Source organism: Lethenteron reissneri, chromosome 54 (assembly GCF_015708825.2).
Source record: "Lethenteron reissneri isolate LAM-NWPU_2019-01 chromosome 54, ASM1570882v1, whole genome shotgun sequence".
Taxonomy (NCBI): Eukaryota; Metazoa; Chordata; class Hyperoartia; order Petromyzontiformes; family Petromyzontidae; genus Lethenteron; species Lethenteron reissneri.
Window position 1 is genome coordinate 9,909,850 of NC_083832.1, and position 13,986 is coordinate 9,923,835.

The 13,986-nt window shown below is 49.5% G+C and overlaps 1 protein-coding gene across 2 annotated transcripts in view; it reads left to right on the top strand.

Annotated features, from left to right (window-relative positions):
• LOC133356390 (FYVE, RhoGEF and PH domain-containing protein 1-like) overlaps positions 1-13,986 on the top strand; it is a 118,425-nt gene that overhangs the window by 42,492 nt on the left and 61,947 nt on the right. Inside the window, exon 1 of one of the 2 annotated variants that reach the window (XM_061573890.1) lies at positions 8,099-9,155. The exons of the other annotated variant lie outside the window; for it this stretch is intronic. The gene's annotated coding sequence lies outside the window, so the exon portion shown is untranslated. Of the gene's footprint in view, positions 1-8,098; positions 9,156-13,986 lie in introns of those variants that run through there. 2 annotated transcript variants of the gene reach the window in all.

The following is a 13,986-nucleotide window of genomic DNA, read 5'->3' on the forward strand; positions in this document are numbered from 1 at the left end:
TAGGGAGACAAAGGCGGTCGGGCGTGGTGCTGGCCACCCACCCCCTCGTGTACCGTTCCGGCCTTCATAGGTGCTCGCTAACAGCACTTGCCCCTACAGTCTGTTAAGGCTATACGGGGGATCTTTGTCTTTGTGGCACATTGCACTCGGAATCAATTGACCCAGATTCTATTCCCAGCCGTCATTAACAATCGTGGTAGGTGATATCTGAAGCTGGCTGTGGTCTCTCCTAGGTCTACTCAGCCATCAATGCATACCAGCTGCAATCAGTCTGGGTGCTCACTTCATCCCATCCACCCTCACACTCCCACCCCCCCTAACGATCTTGCACCAATCCAAACTTACCTTTGTGGTCTTCTTCTTTGTGGTGAAGTATGGCAATTAAAAAACCCACAAGCTTACATTGTGTGGGGAGGTTTTCATACAGCGGTGGATTGGCAAAAGCCTGTACGCTAAGGCTGTACGTTAATGTGTCATTGTGTGTATGTGTGATGGTGGGGAACGGTCGCGTACTGCACCATGAACCCGGCTACCCGAGTTCGATTTCTGCTCACGGCCAACAACATCAGTGACTATAATCTGAACCGGTCTTGGGCCTCCCCTAGGTCAACTCAGCCTCAAATGAATACCTGGTGTGGTGTATAAACATCACCACTGGGGAGACAAAGGCGGCCGGGCGTGGTGCTGGCCGCCCAGCCCCTCGTGTTGCTGTGCAGTCCTTCATAGGTGCTCGCTAACAGCACTTGCATCCAACAGTCTGTTAAAGGCTACACGGGGGACTCTCGTCGTGTCGGCGTGCTTCCTATGCCCAGGATAGAAAGCAATGAACGCCCAGTGCGATGTCAGGCTGCCGACCTTCAGATGACTACGTGCACGTACGTTGAACTTATTTTCGCACCGCACGTAGCCAACCGTTCTAATCGCGGGCGCGTGGCTAATCGGAGATGCGCGTGTGCGCCGCCGCTGTATGGGCCGTACGCGCGAGCCTGCTCGCCGCTGATAATCTGGCAAATTGGCAGCCTCCCTCTCGCTGCTGCAGAATCGGCGCTTTTCCAACGCACCGCGCTGCGTGGTGCCCCTCTCGCGCCGGGCGCGTTTTCTCCGGATGCTTGCGATTTCCTCCCGAACGCGGAAATCCTCACCTCCCCAAAGCAGGGTCTTCCTGCGGGAGAGTCTTGAGACTCGTTGCGGCCTTCCTGAGTTCGGGAGAGTCGCGGTGAGCGGGTTGGGAGGAGAGGAAGGAGGAATTAGGTTACGTCAGTAGTACCGTGCGAACGTAGGCAACTGTCAAGTCTAAATGTCTCGCTGCTCGGGGACAAGGGATGGACTCTGCATACGGCACCACCTTCGTTAACGCAAGGTAACCGTTGCTGCTGGGAGAAAAAAATAATTACAAACTCGGACATCGCTTTCACGGTATTTTACTTTGGTTAAATTGTTCCTTCCACCCCGCCCCGCCCCCCCTTAAATTCACTGCTCCCGATCATCAGGGAAGGGCAGCAAGCCCGGACGCCCTCAATCGTTCTTTGGAGGGTGCATGACGCCGAGCTTGGAACACGCGCTGTCCGATAATTTTGTCCCTCCTTGTCGAAATTCACAACTGTATTTAATGACACATTTAAATATTCACGAAATCTAACCCCCCCCCCCCTCCTCCCCCCCAAAAAAACATGTATTATGGATGTATTCTGGGTTCTTAAATGACGAGTAAAAAAATATTTTAGAAAACAATATTTGGGGCACTGTTCATATGTTTTGACGGTCCTGAGCCAGTGGTGGAAATTCCACGTTCGTTTGACGGAGGACAGTCTCTCCAGCAGCACAACGACTGTCAGCTTTACCACAAATCGTTGCGGCCTCTGTAGGGATGACGGTAGAAGGGCCGAGTGGCGCCTTGATCGCCATTGGAAGTCACGACCCTCTGACATAGAGTCACGTCAGTCAGCCAGATGCGTTCCACTTCACATCCTCTCTCTCTGTCTCGCTTTCGCGTGGCGTTTGAAGAGCAACTGACACGACGTCGGTGTGCACTGTGTGAAGTCGAGGGAAGGGAGTTCGAGAAAATGAGGGCAGCAGAAGAGGAGAGGCGACCTCCAACCACATTACCGACCCTGATCAGGGGGGTGGCACTCGGTTTGACCACCCGCCCGCGTTTGACCTGGACAGCCCGGCAATCAGCAGTTGCGTTTGGGCGGCAGGAATCGCTTACGTGGCAAGGTCCGACGCGTCGAAATGCATCGCGTCGTACAGCGCGGTTACGATGGATCTTGGCTGCCGGAGAAATACGCTTTGGGTTTGGCTTCCTGGAGGGAAAAGGTGGACAACCTTTCAGCGATGGCGGCGAGACACAGGCGGTTGGTTCGGTGCCATCGGCGTGGCAGGCAAGCGTGTGACCCGGCCACCACCGCCACCATTGGTGGCCGTTTGAACCCCAATGTGTGGCTTTTCGTAGCGAGCGGTGGCTCAGCGGAGGGCGCCGTGGTTGACGAGATGTTAAATGCCTCGCCTGGTACGCAGGAGGTCGTGAGTTCGATCCCGACCCTGACGCCTTCTGTGTATTTGGAGTTTGCGTGTTCTCTCTCTCCCCATGGTGAGATGTTAACGACCTCGCCTGGTGTGCAGGAGGTCGTGAGTTCGATCCCGACCCTGACGCCTCCTGTATATTTGGAGTTGGAATGTTCTCTCTCTCCCCGTGGTGAGATGTTAAATGCCTCGCCTGGTGTGCAGGAGGTCGTGAGTTCGATCCCGACCCTGACGCCTTCTGTGTATTTGGAGTTTGAATGTTCTCTCTCTCTCCGTGGTGAGATGTTAAATGCCTCGCCTGGTATGCAGGAGGTTGTGAGTTTGATCCCCACCCTGACACCTCCTGTATATTTGGAGTTTGCGTGTTCTCTCTCTCCCGATGGTGAGATGTTAACGACCTCGCCTGGTGTGCAGGAGGTCGTGAGTTCGATCCCGACCGTGACGCCTTCTGTGTATTTGGGGTTTGCGTCTCTCTCTCCCTCTCACTCCGTGGTCGCCTGGATGTTCTTTCTTCGGGCCCTCCAGTTTGTTCACCTCCACATTGATTATAATCAACGTGCGTTAAGAGGATTTTGCTACTCTCAGTTTCCGCGTGATAAGCCACTTCATTGGGCCATCATTTGTGGCCAGGTCGCTTTTGAAAAGGAGCCACATAGCTCAGTGGGCCTTACGTGGTGAAATAAAAATTGTTGAAGTATTTAAAATACAGTAGTTAGTTTACCCCCCACTGGTTTCCCCCCCTGCTCCCTCCCCCTGTTCCTTTTCTTCCCCCAGTATGTTAGTTACATTACCCCTTACCCCTTCCCCATATAACATCTTCATACCCCTGCAGGTGGTCCCCACTTGGATAGGACAGTGAGCCCATTCCCCCCCCACCCCCTTCTTAAGATCCTTTCGTGCCGAAATCGGGGTTGCTGTTTCTGAGTTGCAATGAAAACAAAAAAACAACTTTTTTTTCTTTGTTGGGAGCCGCCGCTTGTGCCGCTGCTGCCGCCGCCACTACCGCGTGCCAGCTGACTTTCCCAGTTGCCTCTAGCATCCTTTTGTGCTTGCCCAACACTCACCCCCCCACCCCCCTTTTCCTCCACGTCCGCCCATCCTCCGTAGCCCCCCAAAGCCCTATTTGCGTACAAACACAATTGTGAGCCTGCCGTCGGTCTAAATTATGCATCCAGACCGTTTGGATCTCGATTGTACACTCACTCACTCACTCCACCGCTCCACGCACCCCTTTGTCGGACTTCGTTTTTAGTTTTTTGTTTTCGCCGGCGAGGCCGACGGGTTGCACTTTATCGCTTGCATGACGGCATACGGTTCAATCGGTGTTTTGTGATGAACATTTTACAAACGCGCGAATGAATGTGCGTGGGCCCATTGTCTGCCACCTCGACGAATGCAGGGTTCGGTGTACGGACGCGGTCGTGAAATCCCGAATAACGCTTTGGGAGTTTCCGGTCGTGGCTGCTGGTTGCGTCGAGTGAGTGGACAACGTCTCACCGTGACAGAACAAAGTTGCCCGGATCATTACATTGTAGGGTCGTGAGAGGTGACAGCGGCATCGGAAGGCCGTCATCCAGCAGTGGGTTCACCATGGCTGATGATAATGATGGAAATAAATATTTATACGAAACAACTATAAACATTTTCACTTATTTTGTGTGAAACTAATTTTATCGTGGGAAGTATGGCACTTCTCATCATGTAGCTTTGCTCTGACGTTTGATAATTTTATTTTTAAAATGAAATTAGTTCGCTAACATATTTTAAAAAGTTCCTCTTGACACTCAGTGTCTACAGATAGTACATTCATCACGTGCAGATTCAAACCCTGTTGGCGTACAGCGTTTATTGTGATAATGCATCCTTCTGGATGATATCCAAAAAGAACACCACTAACATGCACTCGACACTATGGGATCCTGCGGGGATTTCGATAAAATTCTAAAGATATAAAAAAACAATCCTGTGGGATCTCAAAGGGATGTGGGTTGTTATTTAATTGCAATATCTGCAAGTGTTTATGAGCATGTGTAGAGACTGTCAATTGCCAACCAGGCACAGCAGTGGTGAGATGTTAACTCCCTCGCCTGGTATGCATGACGTTGATGGTTCGATCCCGAGACCCTGACGCCTGTATATTTGGAGGTTGCATGTCTCTTTCCCCGTGTATTTTTTCTCCGGTCCTCCGGGGTTTTTCGCTGTACATTTAGAAACGTGCGTTTAGAGTGTTTGGTTGCTAGACATTTCCACGTGATAAGCCACTTTGTTGAGCTTTCATTTGTGGCCAGTTCGCTTCTGAAAAATTAACCCGTAAAAACAAAGTTTTTCACTATAAATCCTTTATATGCGTGGCGGCTAGAGTCCTCTCGTCCTCTGGCTTGAGATGGCTGCCACCTATGGGTCAGATGATTACCTGCCATCATTAAGCAATTGGTAATTAAATATAATTTATTTTTTCCTAAAAAGTGTAAAATTTTGGAAAAAAATTTCACGAAAATACATTGTCACGCACAACAAGTCTGTGTGCAAAATGTCAGCTCGATTGGATCACGGGAAGTGGGTTAAAAAACGACCGAAAGATTTGCACGGTCGTAAGCGCGCAAGCAAGCAAGCAAGTGAACTTAATATAAAGGATTTAAAAAAGAGCTGTATAGTTCAGTGGGCCTTGCCTGATAAAACAAAATAGGAATAATTAAAATTTAATTTGTTGGGTCCCACAGACACTTGCGGTCCACTACCTCAAGAGTAGACGTTATAACCGTAAGTTATTCCCACACAAAGATTAATATTTACAGATTGCACCAGATTTTGTCCTTTGGGTCAACATTTCCAGTGTCTTGCTGGTAAAAGTTTTAACACATCGTACTCTCCCTTAAGCATTATAGTACATTATGACCCACTGATTCACGTATTCAGGTCATAATGTACTGCCTGCCTTGCTTAAATTGGCTTTTCAAGTGTGGCGAGTTGATGAGTTCTGTGTCAGTCACCAATTATTGCATTTTAACAGATCATATTATATTCGGCTTTTCGCTTAAATTTGGACGGGGAAAAAATCTGATGTTAATAGTTTGAAAACTATTACTGTGATTGACATGCGAAGAACGCTCTTTGTAGGGCATGTACATGGGGTGTCGCAAGTGGGGATATTTTCTAACACTGAGTAGTGCACTGCTCGCTACAGAGTTCCAAAGAGACATTTCCTGATATCGCGACATGATACACACAATTGTATTATAATTGGGGACAACAAAATAAGCAGCCGATAAAAAATATAAAGATAGCAGATTTGACGCATTGTTTTCTTATTCAACGTAAGCAGTGTCTGGTTTTAGGCAGTTATGTTGTGTATTTGCATTGCTGAGTAGTTTGTGCACTGCGCTACAGACCCAGAGACCTAAGTTCGATTCCCACTCACAGCCAACATCTAATTTCTGAATCGGTCCTGGGCCTCCCCTAGGACGACTCAGCCCTAACTGAGTACCTGGTGTGGTGTATAAGCACCAGCACTGGGGAGACAAAGACTGCCGGTAAAGGTGCTTGCCACCCACCCCCTCGTGTACCGTTCCGGCCTTAATACGTGCACACGAACGGCACTTGCCCCGAAAAGTCTGTTGAAGGCTACTTGGAGGATCTGTATCTCTCGTTCGTGTCTGTGTATGTCCCTGCCCACCGAACGTGTTAAGAAAAAAACACACACAGGATGCACAACACTCAGGAAAATTCCGAATCCTCCAACCATCACCCTGCTGCTGGAAGTGCTAAAGTATTGACACGGGCGACACATCGTCCACTGCATTCATTGTGTGTTTGGGTGGGGGGGGTTGGGGGCGGTAGGGGGGGGGGGTCGCTTGGAGGATGGGCAAAAAAATTGCACATTCAGCCAAACACGTGGAATTCCACGCTTTACAATTTGCATAATGGTCATGCTGGCTGCTTGCGAGAGAGAGCGAACGTGATCCTAGCGTTGCTGGGAGGGGGAAACGAGCGGCGATTACGACTGTGAAATGCCAAATATGCCAGCCAGCAAAAGTATGCATTTCCCCCACCCCTTTTTGGCGCTCTGCTGATATGTGCCTGCTTTTAATGTGCCGGGCACTTGTTTTGTGTGGGGTTTGGGTTGGGCAGGGTCAGCTGGTTTGTCTTAGACATGCACATCTCTGGTTGGTGAGTGGCTGGGAATATCGGCGGGTGACATAGGGTGGCGGTGGCTTGGGAAGGCCTTTATCCAGCAGTGGATTGAGCTTGGCTGATGATGACGGTGGTGAGGCATCGACCCCGCAGAGTCTCCGGCTGTGAATTTAATCAAGCACTTATTTTGCGCCAATGGTTAAATTATTACCGCAATGATCATCATCATCATCGACACCAACATCATCGTCACCGTGAGCATCATCGATAAGTGTAAATATTTGCAACGTAATAAATTGCACTACGATCAAGCAATGCGAAATTATAATTGTTTCCATGTAGGGTTTGGCGGCTGACCTTATAGCAAATGACCTCAATGACCCTGAATCCACACGCACCCATCCCCCCTCATCAAAGGCGGCTGCCTCGTTGACCCACTGCTTCCTCTGCTCCTCATCCTCCGGTTAGACTCCAAAAGCCTGAAGCCATTTCCAAACGAGAAGCAACCTTGATGCATTGCGGTTCCTGTTGGGCGATATTGCGCGTTCATTGCACGCGATTTGTACGTGCGTGTTAATTCTACAGGCCGTGCGGTACGTACGTTTGGTGCGTGTATATTTGTAACATTTTGGAAATGCAAGTGGTGTCTGAGAGCCTCGAATGAGCCGAGGTCGACTCGGCCGAACGTGAGTACTTGATGCGCCGTTGGCAAACACCAGCGGTGGGGAGACAAAGGCGGCTGGGTGTGTGTGTTGCTGTCCACACTATCTGCGTACAGTCCTGTGCCACCCTGAGCATCTCCAGACAGCCGTTATGTCCGCAATGGTAGATGATCTTTACACACGCGTTGTATGTATGTGTGCACACACACGTGTGTGGTGTGTGTGTGTGTGCGATGCGTATTCTACACAAAATCCATGCGTTTGTATTTGAGCACATTGCCGTGCATATGCATGCACTATCGCTGTACCGTATAACGTCCACGTTTGCTCAGAATGCCCTCTTGGGCGCTGCAGGCGTTTGTGTACACGTGGGTGGGTTGCGTCGTTCCGTAGATGATTTGGCACGAGGCGATATGCACAGGCACTGACATGGCACGCGCGTGTGCCTGGGTACGGACGCAAGCGCTCCGTGAGCCCAGTCAGTGGAACAACCAACGGGGTTTTTTTAGAAGCAGAGAAAAAACACCGTCTAAATGAGAAGAGCGATTAAGGGAAAAAAATGTTTTGTTTCAATGGGGAAGAGAGAATGTTTAACCAGATCCTCTTTCCCAGGCAATGGGCAGCTGTAAGCAACTGTCGTCTAAATCTGCTGATACTCGTTTCCATGGCTACCTCTTCCCCCACAATCCCAATCCCTCCAACCCTCGTGTGTCTCTCTCCCCCCCCCTCCCCTCTTCTCTCTCCTCCACTCCGCCTTTTGATTTTTTTCTCCACCCTCTCACCCTTCGCTCCGCTGTGCTTCGTCTCGGAAACCGGTCTTTGTCCGTCGCATTATCGCGCAATGAAAATTTAACAACCGTTGAAGATTTCTGCTCGTTGTATTTCTCGGACGGGCGGGCGCGTGGTGTTTGGCGGTGCTGAAGGGAGAGCTCATTCGTCCGCCCGTTCGTTCGTTCAGATAGCCGGGGCGGTGGATTTGCCCTAGTGGCCGGCGGGTTTGTTTGTTTGTTTATTTATTTATTCGCCTATTCCGTCCTTCACCCCCGGCTCGCGATGCTGAAAGCGACTCGGGTTAGAATGCATGCGGCGTGAAAAAAAAAAACCTTGCAGCAAAAGGGGGCTAGTGGGGGGGGCGGTTGTGAGCAGCAGCGGTGGTGGTGGTGGTGGCAGAGCTATGTGCGTGACAGGGCTGGCTCGGGCTCCATTGCGTGCGAGCGCGCGCGTGCGCAGGCACCGCTGCCTGCAAAATCGAGCGTGCTAATTCCCGTTAAGAAAACCCGGTGCCGCCGGTAGCGTCGCGATTAACAAAAAAAGATTTCTCTCTATATACCGCGTGTGAGCAAAACGACAAAAAAGAATATAAACCCGCCCCCACCGCTTCCCAATTGGTGATATAAGACAGAGAGAGAGAGACAGAGAGAGATATAACATTCTCCGCACCGCGATACGAGGCCCTTGAGCGTCAAGACATTGCACGGTGGCCAAAAGAGAACGACTTGCCCTCTTGCGGGATTCCTGAGCGCCGGGTGCCATTCATGGCCGTTGCACTGCCGGTGTCCGGGCTGCGTTAATTCGTACATTAGTCTCACGGCTGAGCGAACGAGCGGGCGAGGGGGCGAACAAGAAAAGCGGTGCAAGCTAGCCGCGAGCCCGTGGTGAAGCCGTCCAAAGAATACTCGATGACTCCGCGCCCGGGGCCGGATTGCCGACTGCTACTGGCGTCCGTCGGTGTCGGGAAGCGGGCGGCCAGTCGGAGAGGCGTCTCGGATGCAGAGCTTGCGCCGCATGCGACGGCCGATACCGAAGCGATCTCGGAGCCCTAGGCTACGGGAGCCAGAGGTACGTGCGCGCGTCCGAACAACAACAACGACGACGTGCGTGCACACGCCAGGCTTTGCGTGAGTTCAAGGGGTGGGGAGTAACCACGGGGCACTGCTCAAGGCAAACGTTGCGGGTTCTTGTTACACCTGCCGCCGCAAAATGAAAATTGCGGAAGGCTCGTGCGGAATTTTAATAAGCAAACCGATTCCGTGTATTCCACGCGATTCGTTTTCGGGAGGCGGCATTCGGGTTTGATAATGGGAATGCCTTTCTCAGCAGGAATGTGTGTGTGTGTTTATCGAACGTCTGAGGTTCATCGCTTCATAGCCAGCATCAGCGTCTGATAAGATTTTGCTGCATGAATAGCACGGCAAGTGCCATATTTTGGCAATGAGTCAATGATTTGACCCACTGTTTGTAAAAGCGATTGTTTGCCTGTCTCAAATTTGCATGATGACCAGCATTCTTAAAATGTCGCTTCTGTGGAATTAACCCAGTAATAATTTTGTAGACAACAACAGAGCAATTGATCTAAATGATGATGGTAATGATTATAGAGCTACACGTGTGTATATATGTTTTATTTAACACATTTTTATTGAAATATTTATCAGTGCAAGTTAATCGGTTTCTCATTTTACCCAGGAAAACGTCTCTCAGCTTCAATATCATCTTTTTTCAGGGGGGTTCTGCTTAGTCCCATGCAAGCTCAGTGCCAGGAGAAAACCAACATGTATCACATTTGTTTTAATCAACTTATGGCCATTTAAGTACGAAAACCTATCTCTCAGACGAGAACGCAAACGCTTGCGCATTCGTGGTAGATGACGAAGTGTGTGAAGGTAAACATGGCAAAAAATGTAACGGTGCAGCTCTGAAAAATTCTTCTTCACACCACCGCTGCTGGAAGACGAAAGTACAGAGGCCCACTAGCGGGTATTTGTTGGCCTACTCTTCCACAGCGGCCAGACGTCTTGGGAGAGTGGATACGGCACGTGTGCACGTACAAATATTCAATTTCCCTTGTACCTGTTCTGTATGTTCAACGCATTTTAATCGTACATCCAAGGCAGGGCACAGAACATTGTTAGGAGACTAGGATTTAAATTAGTTTTTCAAAGCTACGGACAAAGCAAGAGAGAAAATTGGCGCTTCTGGAATAACACTCGGCAGACATCTGTACAACCGGGCTCAGAATATGCATTTTTTTAGCTGCAACTGGGATAACATCGCACGTGTTATGTGTTTCATGCTGTAATAGCCTGAATTCAAATTAGAATGGCGCCTTTGCACTTTCGCCCGACTTAATCGCTAGCTGTTGGGAAATGTGACAACAAACGAATTCTCAATCAGGGCATTCAAATGCTGCATTGGAAATGATTGCACTGGGTGATTGTATTTCCTTTCCACTGATGCTAGAAATGGGAAACATTTTTTATCTTACGATGGTAGAAAAATCTAAAAGTGTTGTGTCTCAGCTGACAAAATCAACGATGGGTTATTCTCTATGGTCTTCAATAGCACAATGTAGCCATGTAAAATTAAATGGAAAATGGTAACCAAGGTTGCCTTCTCGAAATTAAGTGCACGACTGACCATAGCGATGGCGAGATGTTAAGTCTCTCGCCCGGTACGGTGGTGGGGAAAAGTGCGGGAACTTCCACCCTTTCCAAGATATCTGGCCAGCGCGGTTGCATAGGCCAAACATAGCCTCAAGAATTGCTCTCTAGATCTGCCTCTAGCAGAGGCCCTCCCACCAGCAGTGACGTGAGCAAGACATTTCAGGGCTGCACTTTTATATTTGTACAAGTGGCAGAGGTTCACCCACTGTTATAGGGTGCTCCATCACATGGCTGCTCAGTGTGTCTTCTTGCATTCGAAATATGATTATCGGAGGGGCAGAGCAGAGAAGGTCACTGTGGAATTAGCCTATAATTGATTGCATTGCCATTATGATTCACGGTTTGTTTGTGTGAATGACCCGTTGCTGTGTTGTTTAGACCGTGCCGAGTATTTCTCCCCCGAGGGAGAGGGCGCATTGGACTGGCGGGGTTGAGTCTGATCAATGCAAGCAGCCACCGTAGAGAGGGATGGCACCGTGATGGTCACAGGCCAACCAAAAGAGTCCCCTTGCTGCTCGTACGATTGTTTGGGTGGATCCCATCTCCGGGGGTGGTCCTGAGTCAAAGGTAGAAACACCACGTTCCTATGGCAGGGGCCGGTACCTCCAGAGGACAACTACCGTTGGCTTCTCACCAAGCAGTGCAGCCTCAAGTGGTACTCAGTTTACACACTCTGGAGAGATGATGATAATGATCTGAAGAGATGATGATGGAGAGATGATGATGATGATTTCGCACTTCTGATTAGCACGTTTGGTTATGTACTATGCGAAAGAAGTTCAACATACATACATACATGATGATGCAGAATTATAAATTACGATGATGATGATGGCGTTGTTGATGATGGTGGTGGTGGTAATTTTGATGATGGTATTTGCTGATTATGATGGTAACAATAATAACTCAAAATTACAGTGATACAATTTTGGGGCATTTGAACTCACAGTCAAATGATCGAGATCCCTGCTGATGAACCAACTGACCAGACTGACCCCAGCCACACTCACATATTACAGAGATTACACGTGAAGACAATCCCAGTGTGGATATACCCAGGTAAACTGCAGTTAAGTGGAAGGGCCAAAGACGAGCAAATCAGCCCGCACTAAAATGATTACTTCGGTTGATTCATTGAAATGCTAGGTTGCATGCCTGCGGCGAAAATCAATGTGGCCCCGTTTTAAATGACTGCGAGCTGACAAATTTTCCAGGCAAAATCCCACCGTTCTAATACTCATTTTCCAAAACCTCGTTCACACCTTCCGATATATTGACTCTTCCACAAAATAAAATAGTCTGCGGCCTTCGTTTTGTCCCACGTGGATTCATTATCATCTCCTCCATGGATTATCTGAACACATAGTCACCACATGTAAAATGACAAATAATTCTTCTACTCGGCTACTTATTCAGCCCCGTAACGTCAGGGGGCACTGGGGGTGACCGAGTCCCCCCCCCCCTACTGATGACTCAGGCCCTCCTTTCTTGACCCTCACTGCAGAGTTGGGCGTCGCAAGCCTTAACTTGTATGCATTCTCCATCGCTTCGATTGCCGATCTCCCAGCGTGGGAGTGAAAACAAAAATGGCGAATATTCTTGGTTCTTTCGGTAAAGTTCTTCACCTTAGGACGGCTGCTTGCGTTGTGGCCGAAACGCCGTGAGAATTGCATTTTATGAAGTTTTATTTTTCTTATATTATTATTTCCCTTCTACGTGACTTTACCGAAAGAACCAAGAAGATGAATCCCTGCAGACACGAAAGCTTTAAATCGAAAAAAGGGCGAATTTATGTAATCACATTGCCTTCGTCCACACAGCAGCATGAATGTGTGCACCAGAATTGATCGTTTGGCGGGTCGCATATGGTTAGGTAAAGAGTGGGTACTCCCACCATCGCTAGCCGGCATTGAACGGTAGGCCAAGATGCTCTCTGAGAGAGGTTCTGTGGAGCTCGCTTGAGCGGGAAAGTCTTCCACCGGCAGTGGGGCATGAGCAACCAATGTGCAGGGCTGCACGCCTGATGAAAGCAATCGACGGGACGTAACTCAAGAGCACGTGAGTTCATCCGTGCTGTCCGGACAGAGACGTGGGAGGATGAGCCGCAGGCTTGCCGTGTTTCTAGGTGCAAAGGCAGATGGAAAGTCGGTGCTCTGTCGTCGTTATTATCCAGCTGGGGTGACCTGCGACTCGGCACGCCGCTAACGGCCACCGCCGCCCTCCGCCACTGATAACGACCCGTGCATACGCGAGCACGCGACAAAGACAAAGATAGCCTCCACATACTTTTTTGGAGCAAGTGCTGTTAGCGAGCACCTATTAAGTCTGGCACGGCACACGAGGCGGAGGGTGGCCAGCATTTTGCCCGATGTTTACACACCACACTAGGTACTCGGTTGAGGTTGAGTCGACCTAGGGGAGGCCCAGGATGAGTTCAGATATTCGTCACTGGTGTTGGCCGTGAGTGGGAATCGAACCCGGGTCGCGGGGTTCGGAGCGCAGCGCGCTAACCACTCCCCATCGCACGTACACACACTTGCGCACACTTCTGCACGCGCACACGCGTGCAATAGACTTCCAAATCCAGAGGCAGCATGGTATACGAGGTTTTTTGTTGTTCCGTGGCACGAGTTCGTCATCACGTGACGGGTTTGAGCTCATAATCTTTAAAGCACGAGTGGATATTCTCTGCAATTTTCACTCTGGGAATTTTCAAACGGACAAAAAGTAAATCCCTTCATATTACAAATCACTCGGGGTTTCCGTGCGTTCCCAGCCAGTTCTACGTGTGTGTGTGTAAAGGACTGTCAGTTTGTCTTTTTATTAAGGAGACTTCATAGGGAAATGCAAAGCCACATGTTGACTACTTTTCAACGTGCAAATACCAAGCGTTGGTATTTTTACGTGGTGGTGCAGCGCCTATAACCCCAAAATACTGCGAGGCAGGGTCGATGAATCGCTGATAAAACACCATCTGCCATAGACACTCGGGAGCATATAGGCAGCGAGGTGCCTGCATGAGGCAGTACAGCAAATAGGTTGCTGACCTATTTATTCACACCTTTAGCATTCTTCCCTGGCATGCGTGGGGTTTTCTACGCACGCGTAGGCTTTGAGAGCATTTGGCTGCTATAAATGTCCACGTGATAAGCCCTTTCATTGAGCTATCATTTGTGGCCAGGTCGCTTCTGAAAACGAGCTACATAGCTAGTTGGCCTTACCTGGTA